The following is a 22935-nucleotide window of genomic DNA, read 5'->3' as shown; positions in this document are numbered from 1 at the left end:
TTACATGCCTGCTAGATATTGGGTATGGGGATGCAAAAAATTAAATGTTTCCTGTCTTTAAGGAGTTTACATTCTGTCAGTGTAGACAAATACACACATGTGTGCGATATGTTTTATATATATAGGTTATATTTACATATTACACGTAGTATGTAAATATATATGTAAAATGCAGGTAATAGGAAGACAAGGCCATTGACAAGGAGATATTTCTCAAGGGGTGGAGGAGAAGTCTTTGGGAGGGGGAGAGTCTAGAAAGGCCCCATGTAGGACAAGACTCTGAAAGGAGGGATTGGAAGACTGTGTCCTTTTCCAAGGGTTGGAGGTATTCTGAATTCCGACAGGTTTGGGTTTGAAATGACTGACTAAATTAAGTGAACCTAGAACATTAAACATTTCTTGAATGTTGAAGGTTATTATTATTTGTAATTTGCCAAACACTCTCCTTAAAGCAGCCTTTTGAGGTTGGTACTGTAAGAGTTAGTGTCACCATTTTACAGCTGAGGAAACTGAGGCTCAGAGAGTTCATCTCTGGCCTGTGGTCAAACAGCTGATATTAAAATGTAAATTCTTTGAGGGCATTATTGTTTTGTCTTGTTATGCCCATTTCCTGTCTTAGGACAGGATTCAAAGGTACCAATACTTCGTCTGACATTCAGCTAGGTGGTCTAGTGGATAGAGGGCCTGGAGTCAGGAGGACCTGAGTTCCAATCCAGCCTTAGTTAGAAATCTTTCCTAGCTGGGTGACTCTGGGCAAGTCACTTAGCCTCTCTCTATCTCAGTTTCCTTATCTGTAAAATGGGAATAATTACTTCTCCTTGTTCCCAGGGTTGTTTCGAGGATCAGATGGATACTGTTTGTAAAGAGCTTAGCATATACACCCTATACATTCTTGTTTCTTTCCTCTCCCTTCCATTCCTCCTGATTCCTGGTTCAGTCTCATTTCTATGGGACCCAAGGGCAAGGCTTTCCCACAGTTATCCCATTCATTTCATAGCACTTAAGACCTCCAAAGCACTTTCTTCCCCACAGTCCTTTTAGAGGTAGGAAGGGAAAGACTGCCTCCCTCCATTTCACAGAAAAGAGAAGCTAAGTGATTCACTTGCCGAAAGTCCCAAAGGGAGAGTGTGGCCAACCTGGGACACAACCACCCACGTTTCCGGACTCCTAGCGGAGCGCCTTCGCTGACTCAGGAGAAGCCCACTTTATTTTTCCTTGATGAAGGTTAACACGGGAACGGAGAGCCCGGAGATGAGCTTGACTTAACTCCTAGAAGTGGCTGGAGGTCGCACCCAGCTGGCTCTGGCCACGGGGGGAAGCTTTCTCCAAGACCGCCCTTAGGCTATCAGAAGGGCTACCTAAGCTCCGGGCTGGCCGAGGTTGCACAAGCCTGGGTTTTCCTTCTCCCCGCCCAGCTCGGGCCCTCCCAGGGGACTCCGGGGCCCAGCACGTTCGAGAAACCCTTCCTGGACCGACAGAGCGAGTGAGATCAGCTTCCCTGCAGAAGAAGGAAGAAGAGCTGGCCATTGGGTACTGGATGGGGGCTAGGGATGGGGCTGGGTCAGAGTCTGGGGAAGGGGGCTTGGGCAGAGGCTGGGGCTTGGGAGGGATCTGGGGCTGGACCTGGGGCTGGAGCTGGGGTTAGAGTCTGGGGGAGGGTCTGAGTCAGAGGAGGGATCTAGATCTAGCGCCTGGTCAGGGACTGGGGCTTGGGTAGTGGCTGGAAGCCGAGTCAGGGTCTGAGGGCTAGGGGCAGGGGCTGGGTAGGGGAGGGATCTGGGACTGGATCTGGGACAGGGGCTGGGGCAGGGGCAGGATGTGGAGGCTGGGGCTGGGTCTAAAGCAGGGTCTGGGGCTGGGACTGGGGTGGCCGCAGGGGCTGGGCAGGGGCTGGAGCCGGAGCAGCACCGGTCACATGCTGCAGACCAGTCTGACTGCCCCCCTCCCCCCCAGGCCTCGGGGAGGCCTCCCCATATCCGCAGCGCGTCGTTGGACAGCTCTCTGCGGCGGCTGCGTGGGAGCCCACAGACCCTCCCCGCGCGCCCGCCCGCTCGCTTGCCTGCCTGCCTGCCAGTCTGTGTGCTCGGCCCCGCACCGAGGAAGCCAGGAGCCGTAAGTGAGGGGAGCCGGGCTCCCTCTTCTGTCGCAGCGAGGGGTGGGGAGAGTGGGACTGCCTGGGCCGGGGAGGATCTCCTCCTGCCTTCCAGATGTGCCCGACCTACCCGGCTGTGCTCCTTACCTGGGGGCGGGGCCGAGGGCCGGGTCCCGGGCATTGGTGCTGACCAGCCTGGGTTCCTCTCTAAGGGGAGCTTCATGTTTTCGAGCTATTTCCCCAGGGAGGAGATAAAATGTAGTCGGAGTATACTGAGTCACGGTGCAGACTTTCCCGGGGAGACCGTGGGGACCTGAGGACTTTCTGCCATTAGAGAGTGCAGAAGGATGGGCTTAAGGAAAAGGAAGGTTCTAGAGAGGTGGATCTGGTTCCAGATTTTTCAAGTCTGAGTGGGTGCTCCAAGCTGCCCTCTCCGATGGAAAGGAGGAGCCCCTCAGGGGCAATGATAATGTCAGATCAGGGCAAGAGATGTGCTGGTCAGAGGATCACAAGGCTTCTAAGCTTCAAGGCTTCCAGCTTCATTTTTACAGAGAGGGAAACTGAGGCCCAGAAAGGGGGAAGGGAATAAGTGCTTTCTATATAGCCTCCTATGCGTCAGACCCTATGCTAAGCGTTTTACAAATATTATCTCATTCAGGCCTCACAACAATCCTGGGAGGTAGGTGCCATCATTATCCCCATTCTACAGTTCAGAAAACAGAGGCAGATATGAAGTGACTTGCCCAGGGTCACACAGTTAGTAAGTGTCTGAAGAAGGATTTGAACTCAGGTCTTCCTGGCTGGGGCCTCTATCCACTGCCCAGAGATGAGACTTTCCTCTAAGTTAGCAGAGCAGGAATTAAAGTCACTTTACCAAGCACTTAACTGTGTGTAAGACATCTTGCTGAGTGCTGGAGGTGCAAAGACAGAAGTGTAACAAGGATAGAGCAAGAAAGAAGACAAAGACCCAAGTTCGAATCCTGCCCCCAATACTTGCTAGCTGTGTGATCCTGGGCAAGTCACTTAACTCTCCATGTCTCTCTTTCCTCATCTGTAAAATGGGGATAACTAAAGCAGAGTTGCTGTGACAATCAAATTAATATAATTTGTTACTAATTGTAATTAATATACAATAGTGCTTTCTGCATAAATGCTACTTCATTTCTTTTTTGTCTCTATTTTTAACATTGCTTTTTAACAATTTTGAGTTCTGGATTCTCTCCCTGCCTTAGGCCCCTCCCTACCCAGTGAGAAGGCAAACAATATGACAGGTGATCTCATGCAAAACATTTTTCCATATTTAGCTGCTTTATTTTAATGAGCTCACATGCTACTGGGGAGACATGTTTGTATGACATCATGTGGCTTTGGATGGGCATCCACCCAAGGCAGCCCCCAAACCCAACCTGCTTTCATATCCCTTGTCACTGGGTCACAGATTGAGAAGTCGGAAGGCATCTTCTCCATCATCTAATTCAACCCCCTCACTTTGCAGTTGTTGTAACTGGGGCCCATATTTGCAGCATCTTCCCCAAGGTCCCAGGGGAGGTGTGGGGCCAAGCCCACCCCCTGCCCTCTGCAGGAGGCCTTTCCAGTCCTTCCAGTAGCCCCTCAAGCCTTTCCTCCTAGGCTTAGCCCTCTTCTATTCTGTTCATATATACATAGTGGCACTGTGTGGACATACGATGTAACCTGCTATATTTATTTCTACATGACCTCCTTCGGTAGACTGAGTCCCTAAATGCCTGTGGATTGGTTAATTGGTAGAAAATCTCAGCAACACAGAGGAGGTCAGACCCAAATAAGGTTATGCAGCAAATGGAGCTCTGTGTGGGCAGATTGCAGATCTGACATCTAGCTTGTTTGTGTAAATCCAACCATTTCAAAGAAAATTCACTTAGAACAGACTTCTTTTTTTGGAGAATGTATGCACAAGGTATTCTTTTCTTCAAGGAAAGTAAATGGAATTGTAGATTAAGTATATTTTCTAAAACAGGGCTGTTCAGTCTTGTCCCAGAGGTGAGAGGATGATGTCACACCCTCGCCTCTTCTTAGCACAGAGGTGGGGGCTACTGGTTTGAAAAGGTTCATACACTGCCACTATCCCTTTTTTTTTTTCTTTCTGTGGGAAGGGGAAGGATATCAGGAAATTATTGGTGTAAAAAAAAGCAAGGCTTCAATAAAATAAAAAAATATGGCTTTTCTAAAGAAAATTCATAAATAAACTCTGTTCTGTGGTTGACAACATTCTCAACTTTGCTGTTTTTAGGAAGTAGATTGTAGAAGACAGAGGCTTTGTCAGTGATTGACAGCCTTCTGATCCCCCGGGGCTCTGAGTTTGTGTTGGGGAGAGGGTGGGAAGGATGATTCTTGGTCTGGTGGAAAGAGCCTTGGACTTTTGGAGTCAGGAAAGCTTGAGTTTAAATCCTTTCTCTCTCATACACGCTAGTTGTGTGACCATGGACAAGTCAGTTACCCTTTCTGACTCAGTTTCTTCAATCTGTTAAGTGGAATAATGCCTCTGATAGTATCTACCTTGGAGCCTTCCAGAGTGATTTTTTGTGTATGAGGTAAACATTGTCAAGTGAGAGCTATTGGGGGTGGAGGGAGAGGGAAGGATGATGGAGGGATAAGGACCCTGGGACATATGTGAGGCTCTTGGGGGTGGTAGGAAGGGAGGATTTCTAGGGTGGGATTGAGAGGAGATCCCACTGTGATGCAGTGGAGAGAGAGGCCCTGGAGGCAGATAAACAGCTGCCTTGTGGGCCTCTGATCCAGACTGGCCAGGTGAGGCTGGGGGCGTTCCTGCATCTCCTTTGCCTCCTCAGGTTCCTCACTGTACCATGGGAGGCTGGACTGGGGGTCCCTTCTAGCTCTGGGGATGAGATTCAATAAGCCCAAGGGAAGGTACAGGACTCACTCAGGCTCCCACAGCTAATAAACTCCCAGGACATGATTCAAACCTGGGAAAGGAATGCTCAATACCTGGGACATTTCAGTCTGCCAAGACCTGTGACAAGACAAAGTGTGGGTTTCCCTTGGCAAGCACTCTCCCCCAAATCAAGTCTAGACTTTGAGGCTCAAAATAGCCACAGGTGTTTGGGAGCATGTCCAGATTGGAAAGCTGGCCCAAGTCACCAGGAGCAAAACCACCACAAAATCACCTAGTCACAACGACCAACTACGACTAGTCTGTGCCCGCAAATACTGTGCAGCTGGCAGCTCTGCAAAGAAACCCAAGGCCAGCGCACACTGTACAGCACTGTACCGCAACTGTAGCCTCAGTCTACAGGGCTGCAGAATGACCTCGCTCATTCAGCTCTCTTATTTCTTTCTGCCCAGTCTAATTTCTTTCACACCAAGGGCAATTAGCTTTCCCCAGGGCTTCTCACATCTCTCTGCTGATTCTGAACAAAATGTGGATGGGGACAATGGAAGGAACAAGCAGGTTTTATCGAATCCACAGCAAAGAATTTATTAATTAATTAGTAATGTTGTTCTTCAGTCCTGTCTGACTCTGCCTTTGGGGTTTTCTTGGCAAAGATACTGGAGGGGTTGGCCATGTCCTTCTCCAGTTCTTTTTACAGATGAGGAAACTGAGGCAAGCAGGGTGAAGTAATTTGCCCAGAGTCCCACAGCTAGTAAGTGTCTGAGGCTGGATTTGAACTCAGGTCTTCGAAGGTCTTGGTCCAGTGCTTTAACCACTGTGCCATGCCGTATCTCTCCCCCTTGTAGAATGTACACTCCTCCAAGGACCGTTTCTCTTTTGTCTTTATATTATTAGTATAGTGTCCATGACATAGCATACAGTGCTTAATAACGCTTATTGGCTGATTGACAAAGGATGTTTTTATAGAAATGTATGATTGAAAAAGATGGGAGGATGATATAAGGAGAGCGGCGGCTACCTGGTAGGGGCTTAATAAAATGGTGCTTGATTGGTTAACACTGGGTATGTCCCATTGGCATCCTGTGGAAGGGAGGAGGCTCGCTGAGTGGACCCCCTCCCCCAGGGTCAACTTAAGCAAAGGCATGACTCCCCAGGCTGGGGAAGTTTCCATGGGCTGCAAACAGCGTGTTGAGAGGACTACCCACCGCTCTGAAATCAGGAATCCATTGCATATTGGAGTGAATAGGTATTACATGCCTTTAAAAATGTGTTTCTTTATTGTACATGTATAACCTATATCAGATTGCTCGATGTCTTGGGGAGCGGGGAGGGAAGGAAGGGAGGGAGAGAATTTAGAGCTCAAAATCTTACAAAAATGAATGTTTAAAATGATCTTTACTTGTAATTGGAAAAAGATACTATTAAGTGCAAAAACAGTTTTAAAAAATGTGTCTCTGTGCTGTGCAGATGGTTAGGCAGCTAAATTAGGTTATTTGTAATTATTTGGGGAAACAAAAGATGATCGATAACTGACATTCATTCATCTTCTCATTTGTTGGGAAGACAATCGGATTAAGTGACTTGCCCAGGGTCACACAACTAATGTCTCTCTCAGGTCCTCCTGACTCCAGGGCCAGTGCTCTGTCCTCTTCACAACCTAGCTACATCTTCTCAGGTAGATCCTTACAGCTGGCCTCTGGGCCTCTTAGGGCAGGTTTTACTCTCCCACTTTTACAAGTGGGGACATTAAGGCACAATGGTTTTTCCACAGCCCCAGAGACTTGAACTCAGCAGTCTTTCTCCAAGCCCGAGTTTCTTCTGATTTACCCCACGACCTATGTACTAATGAGTTTCTTAATGGAGCATTAGGAGCGACCAGGAGAGGTTGCTGGGTCTGGTGGGTTATTAGACTCTTCTAATCCATGGTATTGTGCCATGGGTCCAAGGTCTGAAATGTCGGGACTCAGAAATGGGTGGGAGATGGGGAGGTCCTGGGAAAACTGACTCCCGCCACCCCAACTCACATGAGACTCCTACCAGCATGACAACTTAATAATTTACAATGGGAAATAGAAGAGTCAGGCAGAGGGGGTGTTTTCACTGGTCAGTTTATGTATTTGATTCCCAGGAGGAAATGGCATTTGAGGAGCTGAATTAGAATGAGAAGATTGCTTGGGAAATAAGGAGGGAAGGCCCCTGGAGGTGGATGAGCTCAAGGAATTTTTTTATTCCTTCTTGTCTATTAAAGGGTCATAGAACTGCCTTGTGGGCCTGGTATATTGAAGGGAGGAAAAAAGGGGGTGAGTATTCTCATCAGAGGACAGGGTAGTCTCTGAGAAACACCCACATCCTTACCCTTTTTCTAGACCCATGAAGGCCTTTGCTTTTCTGCTAGTCTGTGCTCTCTTAACACAGGACTGATTAATTTTACTTATTTTTTTAATGCTTTGGGAGTTTGGAAGTTTATTTCATTAATTTACCTTTCCATCATTACCTGTTGCCCAGAAAAGGCATTTAAGTCTTTTCAGTATTCAAGAAGCCTCTAGTCCAGGTTTTGGGAACCTGTGGCCCTTTGATTTTGTTCTGTGAAGTTTGGATATTCCAAACGTGGCCTCTGGGCCAAAGATTCCTCACTCCTGTATCTCAAGCATTGAATACTCCTATCTTTTGTCACAAGTTTTCCAATGGATCAAAACCTCAGATTTGTTTTGCTTTGTATTTCTCTAGTTATTAATGATTTGGAGCCATATTTTGTATTTTTAAACCGTTTATAATTCTTTCAAGAATTTTAAAAAATATATCCTTTCATTTGTTGATTGATGGATTATTTTAACTACTTATCTATCTACTGGGAAGTAGCTCTTGGAGTAAATCCCTGGTATCTTGGAAACATAAACAAAAGTAAGTGATGATTATTTTAAGGATGGAGCTTGGACCTTGGGGCAGAGGCAGCTGGTGGCACAGTGGATAGATTTTGGGGCCTCGAATGAGGAAGACCTGAGTTCAATTTTGACCTCAGATATTTCCTAGCTGTGTGATCCTGGGCAGTCACTGAACCTGTGCCTGCCTCAGTTTCCCTATCTGTAAAATGAGGATAATAATAGCACCTACTGCTAATGAAATATTTGTAAAAAGTGCTAAATGCAGTGCTTGGCACCTAGTAGGCACTGTATGAGTATTTATTCCTTTCCTCCTCCCCCATGAGAAAATGTTCTCTCACACTTTTTAAAGTGTCAGACCGTGGGAGTGCTGAAAGATCAGACCATGGCTGTGTAATACAGTATATATCATCAGGCTGGCTTGATATGTTGCTTAGTTTTGCTAAAATGCCCTTTTTAAAAAACTTTTTTGTTTTTACAGGGGATAATTTGTTGGGTGTGTGTGGGATAGATTAAAAATGAACATGTTGTGAAAAACAATATAGAATAATAATTCATGGGAAAAACAACAAATTTCCCCATTTAAAATTAAATTTCATTTGTTTATATTTAAATTTTTTTATTTCTGTTTCCAATCTATTTCCTCTTTGGGGGGGGCGGGGTATTGGTCTTTAAAAATACTTCTCACTTCTTCAAATTTCTTACTTGACTAATTACATCTTGCCCTGACTGAATGGGGATCAGGCAATCACACAATTCTGGCAGGTTCCTCCTTTCTGTGGAGAATGGAATCTTTCAGAATGACAGTTTCCTATATTCATTGAGCAGTAGAGCTGAAAGGATTCTAAAAGACCACTGAAATCCCCCCTTTCTTTCCCCTTCCCCCCCAATTGTTTTATTGATAAGGAAGCCTGGACTCTTGGAGGTTAATTTTCCACACAATATATATATATATATATATATATATATATATATATATATATATATATATATATATATATATATATATATAGCTTGCTGTCCATGCAGCTTGTTAGCAGCTGAGATGGGGCTGCAACTCAGGCCTGCTGCCTTCTCATTCTCTTTCCATGTGGCATTTCTTTGCTGTGAGTGGGGGCCACAAAGCTTGAGGGCTCCCTTGTTACTTTCTACATGAAGGAACACACTTTGCAAGAGAGATTTTTCTGGTATAGGGCTTTTTCTGTAATTCATCTCTAGTCCTGTTCTCTTGTGGCTACCTGAGGTGTGAGGTCACAGTTTCAAACTAGTTTCTGCCAGGCTCCTTTCCATTTTCCTTAGCAACTTTTATTGAGTCGGGAGCTTTTACCCCTCTCCCTCCCTCCTGGCTATTTCCACTTGTGTGTCTTACTCAGTAAGCCCCCAACTGGCCTCCTCTTCCTTCTCTCTGCCACTCAAAACTGGTTCTGTTTTCCACTTCTTATTTCTGTGACACATTCTTTCTGTCATCCAGGTTGGAAACATGGGAGTTGTGTTTAATTCTTTCCTTTCTTATGTTTATCAGCACCAAGCAATTTCCATGTCTTGGATCACAGACGGAGAGAGAAAAGTATCTTAAGGGCCATCTAACCCAGGCCACCCATTTTATAGGTCAGGCAGCTGTGTCTAAGGGAGGTTAATTGGTTCTCCTAAAATGACAGAACCCAGGTTCTTGACTTTCTACAATTTTCTCCTATTGATTGTTTCATTCCATTCTCACTCACCTTGTTCAAACTTCCTTGACTTCTTGCCTAGATCATTGCTGGAGTCCCTCTCTGCTCTCATTTCCCTGCCTTCTCTAATCCATCTTGCTCATTATTTGCAGATTAATCTCTCTAAAATACACTTTTGTCTTGCAAAAAACACCCCCAGACTTTTTATTTATTACCTGCAGGACAAAATCTAAACCCAGAATGAACACAACCAGACTTCCCAGAAGGAGGTGCCTGGTAACCTGGGTTAACTTCAGAAACAGGAGCAAATATGTGCCTGGCACACAGTAGGTGTTCTTGTTCTTCCTTCCCACCTACACCCCCAGGCTGACCAAGTGATTAGGAGGAGGAACCGAAAGAACTGGGCGAACTTTATTTAGCTAGGTCCCCAAAACTTTGCTTCCTTTGGTAAATACTTCTTTCTGTTCCCAAATGACTTGGTGACTGAGACGACCTTGAATTTGAAGCAGTTGAGGATTTGAGACGTCCCATTAGGGGCCAGCCCAGACCTGAATCTCCCAGAGTGACTAGCTTGCCTTTGGTTTTGGTTTTTTGATAAATTTTTTTTAAGCAATTGGGGTTAAGTAACTTGCTCAAGGTTACACGGCCAGGTGTTTCTGGGTGGGTGCTAAGTGTCTGAGCCCGGATTCGATCCCAGGTCATCCTGACTCTGGGGCCGGGGCTTGTAGCAGCAAGCACCCCAAGCGCGTTCTCAGGGTTTGCAGCTACCACAGGTTCTTGGATCTGCTTTGTTAAAGGAAAGCAACTCAAAATGGGTTAACAAGCTTACTTTAATCAGTCAGACATATATCATTTACCTTGTTCAGGAGAAAAGGTCAGCACCCTGAACCTCAAAGTATACAGGCATAATTATCAAGACAGAAACATCAAGTAGACAGATTTCGAAACTGTCCAACCATTACATCCATACCCAGTCAACATCTGGGTTTCCACATTCTGGGTTTTTCAAAGCCGGGGGACTCTCAACAACGGCTTCCCAGAATTCAGATCAAATCACAGAACACTTCTCAAAGTGAGTCCCAAAACAAAGCTACACATCAGGGCTTATATAGCCTTCTCCTGGCTCAGAGAATGTAACAACCTTATTGACTCACTGGCCAATCAAGAAGTATCTACTGAAAAACAAGCCTCCCAGCCCAGGCTCCACGTGCACTTTAGCCTAGGGGCAGGGAAGATCTTTAAAATTTACATTCTCATTACAGGGCTCTCACTTGCTGAGCTACCTGGCCACCCCTGATAATTATTAATGATGAATAATAAGGGGATGAATTAGGTGGCTCCCGTGGTGGTGTATCTATCCTTGAAGATCTCACGCTGGGAGGCACCTGAGGTCATCTTCAAGGGCAACAGGGCTGCCATCTGTCTTCCTCCCTCTGCTCATGCAAGAGAAGACGTGGGTGTGTGAGTGTGTGTGTGTGTGTGTGTGTGTGTGAGAGAGAGAGAGACAGAGAGAGACAGAGAGAGAGAGAGAGAGAGAGAGAGAGAGAGAGAGAGAGAGCTGTGATAGAAAAACTAGAGGCATCAATAAATTGAAAAGTCTTTATGACAATGATCAAGATTCTAGCATCTTAGAGACTCTTTAGTTCAACCTACTATTCCTCCTTTACACCCTCATCCCCCAATTCTTTAATCTTACAGAAGAAGAAACTGAGGGCCCAAGACATTCAAGGACTCCCCCAGGACAGACAATAAGCATCAGAGGCAGGATTCGAACCCAGGTCCCCTCCCACCAGATCTTGTTCTTTCTAGGACACCATGGTCACTGCCCTAGGTGATGCCTTCTCTTCTCTTACCTGGGCTGTTGTCACAGCCTCTTAACCACTTGTCCTCCCTCCTTCCAGGCTAAAGCAGTCACCTCCAGCTTTGATCATGTTCTCCAAGGGTTTTTACTATGGAGTTCACAGACTTCCAAAGAGTTCATGAATTTAGATGGGGAAAATAATTACCTATTAATTTCAGTATTGTCATTTTCCTTCAGAATCCTGTGTATTAGATGCATTAAAAAAACATTATTCTGAGGTGTCCAGAGACTTTCCAAGGGGCCCACAACACAAAAAGGTAAAGAATTCCTCTATTTTCCCCTTAGTCAAAAACCTTCCATGATTCCCCTGATTTACAGCAGTGGTTTTCAAACTGTTTTTGTTAATGGTACATATGAATCCAGTCACAGTGAGTAAACTGGCAGCCAGGTGGTCATCGCTGGCATGCCCAGGTCTTCAGACCCGTTCCTGGACCTCGGGATTCTTCTGCCCTTCCTTTCCTCACTCCCTCCCCCAGGACTCCCTGCAGAGCCAGCAGCTCTTCTCATGGGAGGATTGAGCTGCTCTTGTGACCTTCTAGATGCCAAAGCTGGGGAGAGCAGGCATCTGCTGGGGGGCAGCGGCGGCAGAATGGGGAAATCTCTCTGCCTTTGGGGAGAAGTTTCTAGGTAAACACATGCCTGGAGGACCCTTGGCCCAGAGGATCAGATAGAAACTCCTGACCCTGGCATTTCATAGCTCTCCATCCTCTGTGTCTGGCAGACATTTCTCCAGCTTTATTTCTTGTTCAGAAACACTGTCTTCAGTGTGCCCTTACATTCTGGGCAAATGAGAAGGCTGGTTTACCCAGAATGCCTCCATATCTTCTTCTGTCCTCTCCTGGTGCCAGACATTTGGACCCATTGCTGCCCTTTTCTGGAACGGGCCCTCAAAAAATAACTCCCGTCCTTCAGGGCCCATGTTTGGTGCCCCCTGCTCCAGGACACTTTCCTATCCCTTCCTCTGTCCATCCCTCATCCCTCCTTCTACCCCTCATCCCCTTCTCCCTCCATCTCTCCTCCCCCTCCTCCCTCCATCTTTCATCCCCCGCTCTCCCAGCTCAACAATCTTCCTCTTCCCCCTTTCTCCTGACTCTCTGCTTAATGGCACCCAGCTGCTTTGGTCCGCTTAGCAGGTAGGACAATTCCCTAAGTTTATGTTTCTTCCCATTACTACTCATATCTGTATCTTCAGTGCATAGCACAGTGCTTGGCACACAGTAAGTGCCTAATAAATGCTTTTTCATCCATCCATTCATTCATTCCTTGGTAAATTATAAGCCCCCAGAAGGCAGGTCCTATGCTACAGTTCATACATATCTATCATCTATCTATCATCTATCATCTATCTATCTCCCTATTGCTTTGTAAACTGTAGGTGCTTAAGAAATATTTTAAAATGTGTGAATATTTACATTTTTGTCTTTTCAAAGTTAGCTCATGCCCAGTGACCCAGCCAGGTAGCGAGAATCTGAAAACCAGGCCGTTGGTGATTGGAACCAGGAATAAGCATTTGAGGGCGGATCTCATACTTTATTGGGTCTCTTTATGATCCACTTGGATGAACAATGTTTTTACATTGAAGGCCCTTCCATGTCCCTCTGCAGCTGGTTAGGAAATCACATGAATGAAACCTGCTTTAAGACTTCAGCATGCATGGCCAATCAGGCAACAAGCATTCATTAAGCACTTCCTGTATGCTGGGGCTATCTTTTCTTTCAGTTATGCCAGTATTTGTTATATTTTTTATTGATGCCTTTTAATTTTTCTGCCAGTGAATCCTCCCATGTGACAAAGAAAAACAGTTCAATCAAATGGACTGACAGAACAATGAGTGTGTGATTCCTCACCCCTAGACCCCCACCTCTACTGAGAGGAGGGAAAGGGGCTTCCGGTTCTGTTCCTTGACACCAAGAGTGGTCCCTGCTATTGATACTTCCTGGTGTCAGTTTTCTTTTCTATTTCTGTGTGACTTGTTTCCGGGTTCACCTGGTATCTATCTGTCCACCTTTTCCTGATTCTCTGAAATCTATACATGCATCATTTCCACATGTGATAATTGATGGAACTGGAGGAGAGGTAGCATTCTTTGGGATTCTGTGGCCCTGAGGCTGGAGAACTGGGGTGGGTATGGAGAGAGAAAAGCCAGGCCAGAAAATGGTTGACAGGGCAGCTTTCTCCAGGTGGAGGGAGGCTCCAGTCTAGCTGATCCCGGTTCCAGGAATCCCATGCCTAGGGCTCTAGAGTATAACTGCTGATCTTCCTCCCCTCACCACCCCTCCCCTCCCTTCTCCTTTCTTCCCCTTCCCTTCCCTCTCTTCCCCTTTTCTCTCCTCTTCCCTCCCCTTCCTTCCCCTTTCCCCCTCATCCCTTCTCTCTCTTCCCCTCCCCTTTCCTTCCTTCCCCTTCCCTTTTCTCCCTTCCCCTTTCCTTCCCCTCCTTTTCTTTAGACCTAAAGACATTTGATTAAATAGAATAGCAAGCTAATACACAACAAATTTCCCCCCAGACACTTGAGCATATCATCTCCCAGTCATCCTGTCTCCAGTGTGGAAGGCACACACTGAGTGTAGCCCCTGAGTAGAGGGCACACATGCCCAGAACACTCCGGGCACCTCACACCTCCAGTGTTGCCAAGCAGTAGATGACCCTGGACCCCACTGTCAGGGGAGAAGACTCAAGGCCATAGGATATGAGGGACCTTTGAGGTTACTGAGAACAACCCCCTCATTTCACAGAGGGGGAAAGTGCTACCTCCAGCCAGATCCCCAGGATTCTAAGGGATGACTGGCCAAGATCAGAGTTTGAAGTGGTCTGAGGTCTCTGATAGTTCCTTCTTTTCTTTCCCTGAGCTCCCCTCCCCCCAACTAAAGGTCTAGTGGTCTCTCATGGTCTCCTGGATACCCAAGGGCTGTCTGTCACAATGAATTCCTGCAGCGATTGCCCCAGCAGCACTTGGGGGTCCTGTGGCCCTCTGCTTGGGCCCTCTGAGCTTCCATTTCATCTGAGACATGGATGTGTGCCAAGTGAAGGTGGCTTGGTGCTCCTGGTGATTGTAGTAATCAGGAAAGTGGGGTCCTTCATTCTTTTTACCTTTCTTTGATTGTGGGGCTCTGGGGATGTCATCTTCCATGAACCATTGGCCAAAGCCTCCATGCACCCTCTGTGGCTTCATCCAGGATGTACAGAGATTGTTGTCACAGTTTTCTGATGCCAGAATATTCGGAGATACCCCCTCACACTCCACCAAATCCCAACACCCCCCTTTACAACAAAGAGAAACAGTTAAACCGAGCCAACTGCCAGTGACCACATCTCCCAGCGGCTGCAACGTGCTGCCCCCACAAGGGCCCTCCCCCTGCCCCACTGGTTTAGTAGTGAGCCCGGGGCTTTGGAGATCCTGGCTATTACTTACATTTAGTCTGGCTGGGCTGGCCCACTCTTTCCCATTTTCTATTCCAAGGGTTGCTTTTGTCCCTTAAAGCATTTAATGCTAGTGTGTATGGTAATCATTTGAAACTGGGGGCCTTCCTTCCAGAGCATTCAGTGATTCAGCAAACCCTTACTGAGGGCCTGCTCTGTGTGAGATACAAAGGGGAAGAGTCCCTGCTCACTAGGAGCTTCCCTTCCATCAGTGGGGGGTAGGGAGCCCAGCCTGCAGACACAGTCAGCAAACACAATAATATTGCAAAATAAATGCAGAGATAACACACTTGCATTTTATCTGGACTATTTATGCCTCTGAATCTGTAGGAGGTACTAATAGAAATCACAGGTATCTGAGGAATGCGGAAAGAAACGCCTTTGTGGTGGGGCTGGAGAGGGAATGAGGGCTGGGGAGATTCTGGGCCAGTGGCCACATCCTTGGCTTTACTCCCAGTATGATATATCACAGCTCACCTTTCTTAAGCTTAGAATTGGGCTTGCCTGTAGTCCTGTGTTCTGGTGCTTGTTTGCAAGGTCAAACTAATGTATCCTCTGCCGGGAAGAGTTCACAGTGAGGATAGAGAGGATAGATCTGAGTTCAAATTCTGCCTTTGACACTTATTAGCTGTGTGACCCTGGGCAAGTCACTTACTCTGTCTCAGACTCAATTTGAAAAACTGAATGACTTTTTTTCTATACCCATTCCTCCTTCCTTCCTTCCTTCCTTCCTTCCTTCCTTCCTTCCTTCCTTCCTTCCTTCCTTCCTTCCTTCCTTCCTTCCTTCCTTCCTTCCTTCCTTCCTTCCTTCCTTCCTTTCTTCCTTCCTTCCTGCCATAACATGGAATGATAATAAGAGCACCCACCTTGCAGGGTTGTAGTGAAGACTGAATGCGATGCTCATTAATTATGAAGCTGTTAGCAAACCTTACAGTTTTCTGGCACTTTGTAGCTACGTTATAGATATCAGTGGCTGGTGTGCCTAACCCTAAATACTGGCTATCCTCCTTATTCTTCCTTGTGGAGCTGAGGGGCTGTGGGGAAGGGGACAACATTGCATTTAAAGGGAGGCTGTTTGGATGTCTGGGTTGCTTTCTTTCTTTTAACAAGTTCTTTGTTATGAGGAAGGAGGCGGAGGAGGGGGTTGCGTCTGCTGCTCCCCTTGGTCCCAGAAGCCTCCAAGGGTGGAGCTGATAACCTTCGGGGAGGTCCAGTTAGATTAATGCCTTTAGCTGTAGATCTGGTGGTTATTGTGTGACTAGCTCTCTGCTGGATTCAGTGTTTAAGCATCATTTACTGGAAAAGGCCGATATGTAAATCAAGGTTAATAATTGCAGAGGAAAAAAAAGCCCTGACCAAATGAGGAAGCAACTGGTTGTTTTCTCTTGGAGGTGGGGGTGGGGGTGGAGGTGGGGGTGGGAGGAAGAAGGGAAGATCACCTTTAATGGAGGGATGTCAATTGCATCTCTCTGCTAGTCCTCAAAATGAGCCAATTTATCCATCCACTTGACAGAAACGCCTTCCAATTGCAATAATCCAGGTGACAGAAGTAGTCTAGTCTAGTCTGATGGGTGATTTCATGAAGTTGAACTGAAAACACTTTTCTGGGAGACTGAGGTGATTACATGAATCTTGTACTAAAATAAGGAACAAGGTGGGGGGTGGGGCTGGGGTGGCTGGCACGGGCCTCCGAAGATGTCTGGACCTTTGCCAGCACGTTGCGGTAGAGCCCGAGGCGGAGGGCCGGTAGTTATAAGAGGCAGACCCCTCCACCTGTCCTGCCTGCTTGCTCAAGCTGAAGTTAGGGTCTGCTTGAGCTGTTAAAATAGACTTTGTAACTGAACCTATCAGCCAACAAAAGATTCAGAATCAGTCTTCAAGCAGCGGTAACTTCTGGTAGGTAACAAATCGAAATTTCTTTTTCTTTTATCATCCTTTACAAGGGACAGTGTGGAGTAGTGGGTAGAGAGCGGGCCGTGGAATCAGGAAGACCAGGGTTCGAGTCCTGCGCCTGACTCATCCTGGCGGTATGACTCTGGACTAGGTCCTTGACCTCCCAGTGCCTGGACAGCTCTCAGCCCCTCAAGAGGCTGATCGTCTTTGGGGAAGGAGTTTCTTCCCTCTGGAGCTCTCCGTATCAATAAAAATCCAGGCTGGGGGCTATTCTGGTTCTCTTTGAGCCTAGGATGGCTTCTTCATTCGCTGATGTTGGCTCTATATACTAACACAGTGCCTCACACACAGTAGGCACTTGTGAAATCCTTAACTGATTGATTATCGAATCTGAGCCCTCTTCTGACAAAATGCAAATATATGAACGCATGCGTATATGTATGTTTGTATGTTTTTAATAATCTGGCATGGAGCCCTCTCATTTAGATAAATTGCTCTGAAATTGTTTTTGTTCTGTGTCATAGAAGGGGGGGGCAAGCTTTCATTAAGCTCCTACTGTGTTCCGCCGAATACTTTGCTAAGCATTTTACAAATAGTATCTTATTGGATCCTCACAATAATCTTGTAAGGTCAGTGCTATTATCATCCCCATTTTGCAGTTGAGGAAACTGAGGTTAACAGAGTTTAGGGGAGTCAAGGCTGAAGTTTAGTGAAAATTAGAATTTTTGCATTATGGATCCCTTTATTTCTAATCTGTTGAGTGTCAGTCTGAGTATAACCTGTGAATATTGTGTGATTTATTTTTAAAGCACATTTTAAGATAGAGGTAGGTCACAAAGCAGGTAGAGACTAAAGGCTGAGGGGAAGCATAGCAGAGGTTGCAATAAATGGATTCTCACTGAAAGAGAACAGTAAGCAGAGGATCAGAAAAGCAGAGGCTAGAAGCAAACCATTAAAGCAGGCCTTCTGTCAGAAAGAGACAACAGAGGAACAGAGGGTTTGCCAGTGCAATGAATCCAGAAAGGCCCTGAGATCTGATGCTGTATTTGGAAAGCCACGGTGCTCAGTCCGAGGCAGGCGAGCTCCCTTTGGCATCTGCCCTGGTCAGATCACTGCTGGAGTGTGACTTCAATTGTGGGTGTGACTTTGAGGAAGGACACTGAGTTTTATCAGTCACTGGTGCAGGGAACCAAAAGATGTTTATACTCTAGAAGCCTTGTGTGTTAGAGATTAACCTTGCTCAGCCAGAGGACAGAGCTATTTGCAGCCCTTATAAATTCCCAAAGAGACTGATTTAAAGTCCAAAAACTTGCTGACGCTTTTTCAAAAGTGGGATGGGCTACCTGGGCAGAGTGGTGGGTTCCCTCTTTCTGAAGATCCTCAAGCTAGGACTGTATGCTCACTTGTCCTTTCCATTCTGACAGTTGGTGATTTCTTGATTCTGTCTTTGAAAAATCAGGGCGCTCCCTCCCTCTCTGGATGCTTGCTTTTGAGTTTTTGTGTTAAGTGAGGACTCCTTTACCAGGATTCTGGCCGGGTCGGATGTGCATTGATTCATTATCCCAGGGCGATTTCAAGGGAAAGCTTATAGAGAAAAGTTTTTCATGCCACAGGGAGTTTCAGAAATCTGGCAAAGCTTTTGAGAGCTCCAGGTCAGCTCAGAGCATGATAAAGCATCAGAGACAGACAGCTGGGAGTGCTGGAGAAAGCTTCATGCTTCCTCTCCAGAAAGGGATGTGGCAACACCCACTTCCCACCAGAGCAATAGACTGAAAGCTGCCAAATTCCAGTTTTTGATATTTGGGGTATCAAAGTTAGATTGATGTTGCTACCCTCTCAATCTCATAAATGCTAGACTTGGGGAAGACCTGGATTCAAATTCTGGTTCCACCACTTTCCACCTGTGTGTCCTTGACTTTATCTCTCTGAACCTCAGTTATCTCATCTGTAAAATGAGATTGGACTAAATGATCACTAATGTCTCTTCTAGCGCTTCTAGCTAGAATTCATGCTTCTAGCATGGAATTGAGTCCCACATCCTAGCAAGATTCTTTGATTTTGAATAAGATATCATTAATGACATGTATATAATGAATACCTGTGATTTCATTGGCATAGGGAATTCCTAGGTTAGGAAAACCTTTCTACCAATTTGGGGGCTGCACCTTCCTTGAAGTGCATAGTCTTATAAGGAGGTGCCTGGGCTCAGTGTGAGTCCAAGGGAGGACTTGAACCCAGGTTTTCCTGCCTCTAAGGTCAGCTTTCTAACCATTATGCCATACTGACTTTCATGTCTGTCTTTACTTATTAAGTTGTCCAACAAGTATATTTGAACTCCTTGAGGGTAAGATCTGTTTGTATTACTCTCTTTATCTAATAATAGCTAGGATTTTTGTAGTGTTTTAAGGTTTGCAAAGTGCTTTACAAATATACTCTCATTTTATATAACCAGTTAGGTGCTATTATTATTATTCCTATTTTACAGTTTGGGAAACTGAGGCAGGCAGATGTTAAGGATCTTTTTTTGGAGGGGGGAGGCAAGTCAATCAGAGTTAAGTGACTTGGCCAAGGTCACATAGCTAGTAAGTGAAAAATGTCTGAGGTCAGATTTGAACTGAAGTCCTCCTGACTCCAAGGCCGGTGCTCCATTTACTTCACCACTTAGCTGTCCCAGATGTTAAGAATCTTACAGTGTTCACAGTTCTTGGCACATAGTAGATGTTTAATAAATGTTTATTGAATTTATTAGTTCCACCAATAATGATTATCATATAATGATAATAATGTAAGTGGAAAGAACTCTAAAAAAGAAACTGACCTCTTGAGTACTTCTAATAACCAGTATTGGACCAGAAGAGAGGCAAAAATCTGCCTAGGTTTCTCCAAATTCCTCCTCTTCATTATTTAATTTTATTTCTTTTTTTTTTATGCTTTTTGGAGGGCAATTTGGGGTTAAGTGACCTGCCCAAGGTCACACGGCTAGTTTTTGTGTTGAGTGTCTGAGGCTGCATTTGAACTCAGGTCCTCCTGACTCCAGGGCTGTTGCTGTATTCACTGTGCCACCTAGCCACCCCTATTTCTTTTTTTTTTTTAAATTTTTATTTTCACTTCCAAATTCTCTCCTTCCTTCCACCCCTCCCCCACCCATTGAGAAGGCAAGATACTTTTCATTGTTTGTCATTATACAATAATATTCTATTACCTTCATATGCCATTGTTCCACAATTTAATATTTGAGGACTTCTGGAGTCTTCCAAAATATACTAGGTAAAGATAAAGACTACTTAACGTTGCACTGAAATCTCTTTGAAATGAGTGCTCAAGTGGTTGGATATACTAGGGTCAGTAATTTCCGAAATATGGGGTCATTGTGTTTTTAAAAGTGAAAATATCCCATTGCACATAATCTCCCTCCCCCAGTCCTTCATAGAACCCAGAAGGCTCTGCCCTCTCCATCCTCTGATTGTATAGCATTTGCTGTGGCTTTAGCATCACATGACCAAGAAAGCCTCTCCTGGTGTTTCCCAGGTCTCCACGAGCAAACTCTGGCAGTAGCCTGCTCCTGCTGGACCAATCCATCTTAGTCCAGTTAGCATTTATTATGGGCTGCCATATGTAAGGCAAGAGTGGTGGCTAGAGAGTGACCTGAGTCTGGAAGTTGAGTCTGGCTTCCAGTACATGGTAGCTGAGTGACCCTGGGTCTCTCACTTAACCTTGTTCAGGGTCTTAGTTCTCTAAGGCTATAAAATTACAGAGCACATGCATTGGTAGAGAGAGTTTCTCCTCTGAGCTCCCTGGACCAATGAAAACACGGTTTAGTCCAACAAAAAATGTGCAAAGCATCACGCATATTTCTGGGCACTCAAAATCAAGTAAAGTCAGCTACTATTTATTAAGCTCCTACTGTCTACAATAAGTTATCTGGTCAATTAGCATTTATTGAGTGCTTACCAAGTACCAGTAAGCCAGCCAGTCAACTAGCATTTAAGAGCCTACTGTATGCCAGTAAATCAGTGAGTCAACTGGCATTTATTAAGAGCCTACTGTATGCCAGTAAGTCAGTCAAGTAGCATTTATTAAGAGCCCACTATGTGACAAGCACTGTGCTAAATGCTGGAAATACAAAGAAAGGCAAAAAAAATCCAAAACAAAACCCAAGCCCTGCTCTCCAGTCTAATGGAGGACATACCATGCCAAAAATCATATATAAACAGGATAAACTGAGGGTGATCTCAGAGTGAAGGCAGTAAGATTAAGGACTGGGAGAGGCTTCTTTTGGAAGGTAGGGATTTAGTTGAGACTTGAAGGAAGCCAGGAAGTAGAGTAAAATGTAAAAAAGACTGGAAAGGTGGGAAGTAACCAGATTACGAAAGGTTTTGAATGCTGATTTTTATTAGATCCTGGAGGTGATAGGGAGTCACTGGAGTTTATTGATTGAGGAGTAACGTGGGCACACCTGAATTTTGGGAAAATTAATTTGGTGGCTGAATGGAGGATGGTTTGTAATAGGGAGAGACTTGAGGCAGGCAGACCCACCTGCAGGCATCATCCTGCTATGAGGCGAGGAGGGCCTGAATCAGGGTGGGGGCAGGTGTCAGAGGAGAGATGCTGCAAAGGTAGAAAGGACAAGACCTGGCAGCTGATTAGATGAGAGAGAGGGAGAAGCCAAGGTCAAAATAGGGAGGAAAAAAGCCTCTGTCCTCAAGGAGTTTACATTTTCCTGAGCAGCTACAGTGTGGAAACAGATTGGTAGGATTCGAACCATGGTCGGGACTCCAAATCTATCATGCTTTCTCCTATACTATCCTGCTTCTCTCTTCAGAGTGTTTTCAAGATTGGCCATGGCTGTGCCCCAAGAGATGGTAAACTTCAGTATTAAAACTTCAGTAGCTTTGATGTCTAGCACTGCATTTGTTTTTTCTTTCAGAAATCAGTTCTAAAACTGCTACTCTTCAAAGTTAGGTGCCCTTTGGATCTTATGTTCTAAAATTACCATGAGGAGCTAAGTGGGTTTGTGCCACAAAATGTTGTATAGTACAGTGCTGGGCATGCAGTGGGAGTTTAATGAATGCTTAATGACTTGATAGGGAGGATTGTCCATCATATTAAAGGATCCTGCTTGTGCAGCCTGTGAAACGGGTTAAAATGCTATTCATTGAATTTTGGAGAACAGGATACCACTAGGTTTCCTTTCCTGTTACTTTCTGGGTCATCCTGTGCTGGGTAGTCTATTGTCAGCACTATGACTTGCAGCTGCATGAGCAGTTCATGGACATAGTCAGTCCTTCAGTGGGTTGATCTTGAACAAACACTGCAGGTGGAGATTGAGGTGGATCTAGAAGTGAATGGGAGGAGAGCACGTTTGTCTTTGGGCAATTGTTCAAGAGCTCCCTGAAATAAAACCCCCTCTCTTTAGTTCTGGTAACTTTTTGGTGATACATCATGACCATGAATCATGGACCCCCACCATAATCATGAAGAGACAGAATGGTAGATGTGGAGTATCAGTAGGCTTTGGCATGTTGCCAAAGAAAGCTTCTTTCTTTCTTGGGAAGAAGTAGTGAGAAAGAGAGATCAAGGGATCTCTGATCTTGTGAATGTGGATGTTCTCTTCAGTGATGCAGATTGCAACCCCTCCATGCCTACTCAGCTTGGGTTGTTGTTGCCCAAATTCTCCTGTTAGTCCCTTGTAGGGAGTCCACTCAAAATGCTGGGGACTTTGTTCACTTCTCTTAATAGCCTGAGGATACCACTGTAGTACACTGTATATAAATACCAGTTGTTATCTGTCACTCTTGCCACACAGTTAGAACATCTTTGTATTTGATCCAGTGTTAGAAGAGGCCTCTGGGAGTTTAGAGGAAAAAGCCCTAGCCCTGGAGTCAAAGGACCTTGGTTCAAATCTTACCTCTGATGCTTACTGACCTTGGGAAAATTATTTAAATTCTCTGGGCCTCAGTTTTCCAATCTGTAAAATGAGAGACTAGAGAGATGATCCGTAAGGTCCCTAACTGCTACCTCTGGGTGTCTATGGTATCTATTGCCAAAGGGCGTGCCCACCTTGGGCATTAGAGATCTATTTCAAATATATTACTGAGTCATAAAATACTTAGAAATATGGTGTTTTTTAGAGAGGCACCTGGCTTAGCAGAAATAGGAGTCAGGAAGATCTGAATTCGATTCTTGCCTTGGATGTAAATGTTTGTCAACTGACTTTTTTTTTTTTTTTT

General features: G+C 45.4%; 1 protein-coding gene and 1 long non-coding RNA gene across 4 annotated transcripts in view; one reads left to right on the top strand and one right to left on the bottom strand.

Moving 5' to 3' along the window:
* Window positions 1-1189: 1189 nt before the first annotated feature.
* Window positions 1190-2186, bottom strand: LOC138161774 (uncharacterized). Its single transcript, XR_011168462.1, has 2 exons — window positions 2060-2186; window positions 1190-1498 (listed from the first exon to the last, which is right to left on the bottom strand). It is a non-coding gene; the product is annotated as an uncharacterized lncRNA (long non-coding RNA).
* Window positions 1979-22935, top strand: part of SNX10 (sorting nexin 10) — a 64848-nt gene continuing 43891 nt past the window's right edge. For 2 of the 3 annotated variants that reach the window (XM_069088679.1, XM_069088678.1), the window contains exon 1: window positions 1979-2112. The gene's annotated coding sequence lies outside the window, so the exon portion shown is untranslated. Of the gene's footprint in view, window positions 2113-16689; window positions 16709-22935 lie in introns of those variants that run through there. The other variant, XM_069088680.1, reaches the window with a different exon arrangement.

Source organism: Petaurus breviceps, unplaced genomic scaffold, assembly GCF_028583685.1.
Source record: "Petaurus breviceps papuanus isolate PSGF00001 unplaced genomic scaffold, PetGlider_PUasm1.0 185, whole genome shotgun sequence".
Classification (NCBI taxonomy): Eukaryota; Metazoa; Chordata; class Mammalia; order Diprotodontia; family Petauridae; genus Petaurus; species Petaurus breviceps.
This window is presented reverse-complemented; position numbering and strand designations above follow the sequence as displayed.